The following is a 9901-nucleotide window of genomic DNA, read 5'->3' on the forward strand; positions in this document are numbered from 1 at the left end:
TTTTGAGGAACAAGAGCTTTATTTTCCGAAATGAGCTCTGTCTTTATAAAATATAATGGAGTTGACCTTGAAGTATTCCTTTTTAATAATGTTACCTTATAAAAGAAATAGACATCTTTGTTTGTGAACTTCGCTGCTACAGCTGAGGTAATGTGCACTGACCGAGTGAAAGAAAATCTATATCTCAAGGTCATAAAATGTTCATCTTCTACAGATATTCTTCATGTCTACCTTTTTTCCATGTCAAATTGTCGGTAAGCCCAATTCCTGCTGAACACCTCTTTTTCTTTGGGTTTACCAGTCAATTAAATGAGAAATCTCTGTGTTCTTTGTATACAAGTTGTGATTTTTTTCCTTTTTTTCTTATTATTTTGTAATATGTATAGCAACATATAGCTCATATAGATCATTTACATCACTGCAAAGCCTTCTTTACTACACCTGAAAGCTGAAATCTGAATGATTTTAAAACCAAATTTATCCAATTCGGCTGTATTATATAAAGGAATAGCACACCAGGAATGGACACAAAACTGAATGTTGTTTTGAATGCTTTTCATTTTCTGTTCTCATTTCCCCAAAAAGTTATGATTATGACACCACAGAGTGAAGTATAGCAACGTTTTGGGTATGGAACCTATAAGTATGTACTGACAAAAACATACACAAATGCCACACAGCGGAAAAGTAAAAAAGTTATAGTTCTCAAAATAAAGTGCAAAAATAACTTTTTTCTATAAAATAGTTTTTATTGTGTAAAAGCGTCAAAACATAAAAAAAATATAAATGTGGTAACACTGTAAACGTACTGACCTGAAGAATAACGCTGCCTTATCAATTTTAACTCACGTGGAACAGCATAAAAAAAAACAATTCCTGAATTGATGGTTTTTGTTCATTCTGCCTCCCAAAAATTGGAATAGAAAGCAATCAAAAAATGTCATGTGCCGAAAATGGTACCAATAAAAACGTCAACTCATCCTGCATAAAACTCGCCCTCATATGACTCTGTCTGGAAAAGTTTTAGCTCTCAAAATATGGCTATGCCAAAACTAGTTTTTGCAATAAAAGGTGTCTTTTAGTGTGTGACAGCAGCCAAACATAAAAACCCAACATAAATGTGGTATTGCTGTAATTGCACTGACCCAAAGAATAAAGTCGTCTAATCACATATACCACACGAGGAACGGTGTAAAAAATAAATAAAAACAATTCTTCACCTGCTGTTGATTTGTTCTTTCTGCCTCCGAAAGATCGCAGTAAATTTCGACTCACATTTATCCTGCGCTAAGTGCTTACACCGGGGTTTTCACGAAAATCTCTGAAATACGTGATTCAGATGGAACCTCCGATGGAAGATTCCCTATAATGAGGCAGATGGAGGCACTGTTTGGCCTATGATCCGGCGGTGTCAGTCTTTTTAGGCGTGCATAAAAACACGGTCCGCCACAGTTTTGTGCACTTTTGAAAAGAAGGACAATGCTGAACAGAGGCCAGCTAGAGTTCAGAGTAACTCTGCTGCCTCATTATAGTGAATGGGTCCCTCGTGGGTTTCATCTAAATCCTGTCACTCGGAGATATAGATGGAAAACCCAATATAAGTGCTCAGCGTAGAGCAGAGGATAAATGTGATCCAAAATGTTATGCAGAGGTGTATCTAGGTCTTCTGGCACCCGGGGCAAGAATTCAGCTTGGCGCCCCCCCCCCTCCACCAGCCCATATGTGATTTGCACACTTAGTCACGTGCTGACGAGCTGCTCTCCCTAATTCTCTCAATATTCAGTGGAAAATAAAGAAGCTCGTTGTCAGGTGACCATCAGTATGAAAATTGCATATGAGTGAAGTGGCCGTGTGATGACTGATGGAAATAGCAAGCTGAGCTAAATCCTGGCAGTGAGTATATTACATGCTGTTAGGATTGGCTACAAGGCTTCATTTTATAACTAATGAGCTCGTCCAGGTTTGAGATGAAAGTCTGCAGTCACTCTATGTGACTGTAGGCTTCTGAATTCTCACAGCGCATGCACTGCACACTTTTAGGAGTCTCCCTTGCACAAGTATGTGATTTGTATACTTCTGGCCACGTTCTGACTAGACGTGTCCGGCCTCACTCAATTCATTTTCATTGAGTTAGGCCACGCATGTCTAGTCGGCATGTGACCCCATGTATGTAAATCGCCAGCCCCAGACAATCCTGACAGTGTGCTGTGCGCACTGTCAGAATTCAGAAGCCTGCAGTCACATAAAATGACTGCAGACTCATCACAAACTTAAACAACCTCTTTAATACTCCTAACATAAATAAAAACATGATAATTAGTCAGTATCACAAAAAAACAGTTACATCCAGGTACCTGATAGATGATGTTATCTCTGGAGTCGTTCTCTTTCTTGTTCATCTTGTCCAGACTCCATGATGATTTTTCTCATCCACAGCTCGTCTTTGCAGACTTTCATCTTCTCTGATCTTCTGGAGCACATCCCCACACGATGCCCTTAAAGATAACAGTGTCATTATAATGCTCCTGAGTAAAAATATCTGCCCTACGCTAAGCCCCTGAATAACTGATTGCCCCTCACTATATTCCCCACACAAAATGTGACCCCCACACTGCCACTCTTATGGTGCATGCCCTTCACACTGCCCTCTCCTCTCCATATTGGGCCCCTCTTCACACTGTCCTCTCACACTGTGTCCCCCCCATAAGGCCCAGTTTCTATACTAGGCCCCTTCATCACACTCCCCCTCCTTTGCTTAATATACCTTCCTGGCCCTGCCCTTACACTGTCCCCTCATACTACCCCCCCACACTACTCAGTCTCTATTCTCTGCCCACTCACACTTTTCTCCCCATACTGTCTCCTCACTATTCCCCTCAATAGTCTCCTCACATGTTTTCTTCTCCTTCCTAATACATTTACCCTCTCACTTTCCATACAGCCTCCCCACTCATCCCCCCAACTCCCCATATTGTGTCCACACCCACCGCCCTCACTCATCATACTGTGTCTGCACCCAGGGGCGGACACAGACTGTAGTGGGCCCCTGTGCAAGAATTTTTTTTGGGCCCCCCCCTGCCCTTCAGAGGGGGCATGAAGGCCCCCCCCCCGTGCATCTCTGATTCCCCCCACTCCTAGTTAATTAATTCTATTTAAAAAAAAATAAAACTTGTTATACTTACCCCCATATAACGCTCCATACAGAATACTGTCCCCCATATAACGCTCCATACAGAATACTGACCCCCATATAACGCTTCATACAGAATATTGGCCCCCATGTAACGCTCCATGCAGGCTGTTTCCCCCTTATAATGCCCCATGCAGGATGACACCCCCCTTTTAATGACCTATGCAGGATGTCACCTCTACCCCCCATAAAATGCCCCATGCAGGATGTCACCTCTCCCCCTTTTCAATGCCCCATGCAGTATGTCAGACCACCCCCTCGCTTATAATGCCCCATGCAGGAGGTCACACCCCCCCTCCTTATAATGCCCCATGCAGTATGTCACACACCACCCTCCTTATAATGCCCGATGCAGGATGTCAATTCCCCCCTCCCCCTCTTATAATACCCCATGCAGGATGTCACACCCCCCTCCCTTATAATGCCCCATGCAGGATGTCACTTCCCCCCTTCCCCTCCCTTATAATGCCCCATGCAGGATGTCACTTCCCCTCTTATAATGCCCCATGCAGGATGTCACACTCCCCCCACCCCCATATAATGCTCCATGCAGGATGTCAATTCCCCCCTCCCCCTCTTATAATGCCCCATGCAGGATGTCACCCCCCCTCCCTTATAATACCCCATGCAGGATGTCACTTCCCCCTTCCCCTCTTATAATGCCCCATGCAGTATGTCACCCCCCCATATAATGCCCCATGCAGTATGTCACACCCCCCTCCCTTATAATGCCCCATGCAGGATGTCACCTCTCCCCCCATATAATGCCCCATGCAGGATGTCACCTCTCCCCCCATATAATTCCCCATGCAGGATGTCACCTCTCCCCCTATATAATGCCCCATGCATGATGTCACCACCCCACCCCATATAATGCCCCATGCAGGTTGTCACCCCCCCCCATATAATGCCCCATGCAGGATGTCACCCCCCACCCCATATAATGCCCCATGCAGGATGTCACACCACCCCCCCATATAATGCCCCATGCAGGATGTCACCCCCCCATATACTGCCCCATGCAGGATGTCACACACACTCTCCCCCCACCATATAATGCCCCATACTCCATACATAAAAAAAAAAATCAAATACTCACCTCACTTCTCACCTGATGCTGATCCGGACTCCAGCGTTGCGGGCGTCTTCCCGCTTTGACAGCTCAGGAGAGATCGCGCGCGGTGTAAACATGTCACCGCGCCCTCTGACCTGAGACGTCACAGTCAGAGGACGCGGAAATCGCTGCGGAGGCACGGGGAGGGGTAAGTATTGTGCCGGCGCCGTCACATGACCGGAGATGTCCCTGCGCTCAGCATGGGGCCGGTCATGTGACGGCGGGGGGTCCTGCAGGGGGGCCCCATGAGGAGACGCACAAGAGGGGGGCCCCGACCGGCCGGGCCCCATGCTGGAGTCAGGGCAGTCATGCCCTGATGGCGGCCCTGCTGGAGGCTGGAGGGGCCCCCTCTCCCTCGAGGGCCCCCGTTCAATGAACCGGCTGCACGGGCGGTAGGTCCGCCCCTGGGCTGTAAAAGACTCGAGACTGGGGTGTAGGTTCACCTTCCAGCAGGACAATGACTTTAAACATACTGACAAAACTACAATGGAATGGTTTAGATCAAAGCATATTCATGTATGTGAATGGCCCAGTCAAAGTCCAGACTGAAATTCCATTGAGAATCTGTGCCTAGATTTGAAAATTGCTGCTCACAGATGCTCTCTATCCAATCTCACTGAGCTAGAGGTAGGTTGCAAAGAAGAATAGGTAAAAATTTCAGCCTATAGATGTGCAAAGCTGGTAGAGATATACTCCAAAAGACTCACAGCGATAATTGCAGCGAAAGGTGGTCCTACAAAGTATTGACTTAGGGGGGCTGAATACATATGTACGTCAGAATTTTTAAATTTAAATTCATAAAATACTTAGAAAACCATGTATCATTTCCTTTACACTTCACATATACTTGCTACTTTGTGTTGGTATATCATATAAAATCTAAATAAAGAACATTTAAGTTTGTAAGTGTAACATGAAAAGATATGGAACAGTTCAGGAGGTATGAATACTTCTTGAAGGTACTTTTATTTTTCCTATCGAAATGATTTCAGTCTCTTTCTCAATGGATTTGTTCAGATTATGGATGAAATTAAAGGTGGAAAAAGTTCTGAAATTATTCTTCCTGGTATGATTTTTTTTTACATGACAAAAACCTGCCATTATAATAGGGGTGTGTAGACTTTTCATATCCACTGTACAATCCTCTGGAACTATCTAAGATATCGGGGTATCATAGATAAAGAGCATTGTACGTGACAAACGTTGCTTCCTCGATCATCTTCACTGCTTGCGCACTGCAGCTCTCTATCCCTGTATATAAAGGGAGTGAAGAGTTCTCAGCGCAATCAAGTGAGACACATTGGTCTCACCAGATCACCTGAAAAAAACTATTATGGCCATCTCTGTAGGCATTTGCTTTTTTCTTCTATATGACTCTGCCTTCTTATGATTGGGCAACATCATACAGGGAAAAAAGTAAGTGCCCCCAGAGAAGAATTTTTGTTAATATTCCCTTGGTTTGCATTTAAACTTCAATGCCAGAATAATTACAGCAAAAATCTGATCTATCCATAGTCATTTACCCCTATATATTGCTTAAAACACTCCTTCAATTTTTCTGTAAGGCATTGTTTCAGCGGTCCTTATTTCACAAGTCAAAGGCAGCTATATAAACATGTATAACAACAGTTACACATTAAGGCCACGTTCACACGTTCAGTCTTTGGTCAGTATTTTACATCAGTATTTGCAAGCCAAAACCAGGAGAGGAACAATCAGAGGAAAAGTATAATAGAAACACGTCACTACTTCTGTATTTAACATCTACTCCTGGTTTTGGCTTACAAATACTGATGTGAGATACTGACCAAAGGCTGAACATGTGAATGTGGCCTAATACGGATTGTCATATTGAGACTACTAATCCTCTGCAGTAAACAACAAGGAACTGACAGAGAATGCGTGAAACTAATAAAACCTAGTGCTGAGGAAAAATGGCAAATCATTTATAGTTAATGTGGTGAACAATGGTGGTGAATATTTGAATTATACAGGATAATCTACGGATGACTCCTATCTAGAGATGAGTGGATCAATACATGGAGGATCGAGTTTGAGTCGAATTTCCTGAAATGTGCAGTTTCACACAATTTTGAACATTTTGAAATTTAGTTTGCAAAATAAAAACTTGCCCGACACCATTTCACGCACTGCTGAACCATCAGAGAGCATGTCATTTTGCGTTGCTGCGCAGGAATCCCGATGATGCCCTGCAGCTATGTAATCTTACATACAATGTGTGCAGAATTATTAGGCGAATGAGTATTTTGATCACATGATACTTTTTATACATATTGTCCTACTCCAAGCTGCATAGGCTTGAGCGCCAACTACCAATTAAGTAAATCTGGTGATGTGCATCTCTGTAATAAGGAGAGGTGATGACTAATGACATCAACACCCTATATAAGGTGTGCTTAATTATTAAGCAACTTCCTTTCCTTTGGCAAAATGGGTCAGAAGAGAGATTTGACGGGCTCTGAAAAGTCCAAAATTGTGAGATGTCTTGCAGAGGGATGCAGCAGTCTTGAATTTTCCAAACTTTTGAAGCGTGATCACCGAACAATCCAGCGTTTCATGGCAAATAGCCAACAGGGTCGCAAGAAGCATGTTGGCCAAAAAAGGCGCAAAATAACTGCCCATGAATTGAGGAAAATCAAGCGTGAAGCTGCCAAGATGCCATTCGCCACCAGTTTTGCCATATTTCAGAGCTGCAACATTACTGGAGTATCAAAAAGCACAAGGTGTGCGCTACTCAGGGACATGGCCAAGGTAAGGAAGGCTTAAAAACGACCACCTTTGAACAAGAAACATAAGATAAAACGTCAAGAATGGGCCAAGAAATATCTTAAGACTGATTTTTCAAAGATTTTATGGACTGATGAAATGAGAGTGACTCTTGATGGGCAACATGGATGGGCCAGAGGCTGGATCAGTAAAGGGCAGAGAGCTCCACTCCGACTCAGATGTCAGCAAGGTGGAGGTGGGGTACTGGTATGGGCTGGTATCATCAAAGATGAACTTGTGAGACCTTTTTGGGTTGAGGATGGAGTGAAGCTCAACTCCCAGACCTACTGCCAGTTTCTGGAAGACAACTTCTCCAAGCAGTGGTACAGGAAGAAGTCGGTATCGTTCAAGAAAAACATGATTTTCATGCAGGACAATGCTCCATCACATGCATCCAACTACTCCACAGCGTGGCTGGCCAGTAAAGGTCTAAAAGAAGAAAAAATAATGACATGGCCCCCTTGTTCACCTGATCTGAATCCCATAGAGAACTTGTGGTCCATCATAAAATGTGAGATCTACAGGGAGGGAAAACAGTACACCTCTTGGAACAGTGTCTGGGAGGCTGTGGTGGCTGCTGCACGCAATGTTGATCGAAAACAGATCAAGCAACTGACAGAATCTATGGATGGAAGACTGTTGAGTGTCATCATAAAGAAAGGTGGCTATATTGATCACTAATTTTTTTGGTTTTTGTTTTTGCATGTCAGAAATGTTTATTTCTAAATTTTGTGCACTGATATTGGTTTACCTGGTGAAAATACCTGGTGAAAATAAACAAGTGAGATGGGATTATATTTGTTTTTTATTAAGTTGCCTAATAATTCTGCACAGTTACCTGCACAAACAGATATCCTCCTAAGATAGCCAAATCTAAAAAAAACCCACTCCAACTTCCAAAAATATTGGATATTTATGAGTCTTTTGGGTTGATTGAGAACATAGTTGTTGATCAATAATAAAAATAATCCTCTAAAATACAACTTGCCTAATAATTCTGCACACAGTGTATTATACCTTGTACAGTGGTGGTCTGTGCCTGGTCCTCTCTCTCCTTTAGAGTGTAAGCTTTTATGATCAGCGAGGTTCTCTCTCATTCTTCTCTTCCCCACGTGCATTTTCAAGCAATTACAAGCTTTCCAGTACTGAGTTCATTTGCTGCAAATTTAATTTTTGAGGAACATTTGGCAAAGTCTGCAAATTCAAAATTTCTCATAATTACTCCAGATTCATAAACTTTCAAGTAGGGCTAAATCAAATGGTGATATTTTCAGTCCATATGCTGGTCGCATAATAAACAAGACCACACAAGGACAGCACACGGACCAATGCAAGTGAATGGGGTAGTTCAGATGAACATTTTGAAATGTGGTTCAATGGTCCGCATGTAAAATAAAATTGCAGGTTGCACTACTCTGATCTGTTTTATGGTTGAGACTCAATCATTAAACTGATTGGATGTGCAAAACAACTGGATGCCACTTACACACCATCCATATAACTTCTGATTTAACAGATCCATTGCAATTATTAACATAGGAAACTATTTCTCCTTATATTTTTTCAATTTTTGATGTATAAAAACAGATATCATATGAATATCAAAAATGAACATTCAGATGGCATACAGATATACAGATGACAATATGGATGAGAAATCGTCCAATTATTCTAGATGAAAAACAGACTTTTTTTATACACCCATCTGAATCTGGCCTTAAACTGTAAAAAGAGTACAACTGATGTTTTTAGCACAGAGGTTCTTGTAAAGCATTAGGTCTGTATAAGTTTTCTGATTCTGATTCTATCCATTCACTCACGTCTGACCCTTTGATACTCTGTAGACCAGTTCTTGCAGTGCTTCCCTGTTTTCCATGGCTTTCTTTTCATTGGCTTGATGTTCATTCATGTGTCATTTTTTACATAAGTATTCGTTTTCAACATCACGTTCACCTTCCATTACAAGAATCAGAAATCTTGAAAATGGTGACGAATTAAAATGAAAATATATTAGAAAGTTGCACAATTTTCTTTTACATAATTATGAAACCTTCATAACATAGCCAGAAGACTCCTTTAATAAAATAAAAAATATTGGATTTTCTCATAGCAACCATTTAAGTAGCTACTGCTTTTATTTGCCAAACTGAAATAGAGAAATGAGAGCTGTTATTGGCTTTTTCATTATGAGATACACAAAATCATGTTTAAAGGGAACCTGTCACATCCCAAAACACTATTAACCTGCAGACATGGGGTTAATCTTTAGGTTAATATCGGTCTCACGCTGTGACAGCTTTCAGTCATAGAGGCGTGGCATTAGTGGCATTAGTCACCACTCAGTATAAAATGAGCGGCGGCTGTAACCACACCCCAGCACTGACTGACAGCCAGCTCAGCGGCACATTAGTGCACGGCTTTAAAACGCTAATAGCCTGGAGATTAACCCTATATCTCAGGTTAATAGCTTTTTGGGATGTGATAAGTTCCTTTTCAGTAGCGTAATGTTTAAAGGGAGTGTCCAGCCTTAGGCTACAAGTCTGCAGTCACTTTATGTGACTGCAGACTTGTGAATCCTCACATTGCACACACTGAGCACTGTGAGGATTCTCCACTGCTGGCGCTGGGAGTGGAGAGTCATGTGACCACAAGTATGCGATTTGCATACTTCTGGACATGTTTCAACTAGACTGTGTTCAGCCTCGCTTAATACACTTGCACGCTCATCCAATCGGCATGTGACTACATGTTTGCAAATCACATACTTGCGGTTACGTGCCCGCTACTCCTGGTGTCAGCACCGGACAATC

Source organism: Phyllobates terribilis, unplaced genomic scaffold (assembly GCF_046119375.1).
Source record: "Phyllobates terribilis strain yellow unplaced genomic scaffold, ASM4611937v1 Scaffold_11__3_contigs__length_659146591, whole genome shotgun sequence".
NCBI classification, from domain to species: Eukaryota; Metazoa; Chordata; class Amphibia; order Anura; family Dendrobatidae; genus Phyllobates; species Phyllobates terribilis.